Source organism: Trachymyrmex cornetzi, unplaced genomic scaffold (genome assembly GCF_001594075.2).
Source record: "Trachymyrmex cornetzi isolate Tcor2-1 unplaced genomic scaffold, Tcor1.1 scaffold947, whole genome shotgun sequence".
Taxonomy (NCBI): domain Eukaryota; kingdom Metazoa; phylum Arthropoda; class Insecta; order Hymenoptera; family Formicidae; genus Trachymyrmex; species Trachymyrmex cornetzi.
Window position 1 is genome coordinate 51,376 of NW_017300297.1, and position 295 is coordinate 51,670.

Here is a 295-nt window from a genome sequence, read left to right on the forward strand (position 1 = left end):
CACTTCCTCGACGACAAACACCTAGACACCCATCTCCTCGACGGCGAACACCTAGACACCCATTTCCTCGACAGCAAACATCTCGACGCTTAATTCCTCGACGGCTATTACCTAGACGCTTAATAGACACCTCCTTCGTCGATGCGGTAAATACTTAGATCTTAAACGACAATCTCGATATTTCCTTTTATTTATAAATTAATTAATTTATTATAATATTATTTTTAGTAATATTTCCTTTTATTTATAAATTAATTAATAAATCATTATTTTTAGTAATATTATTAATTAATTA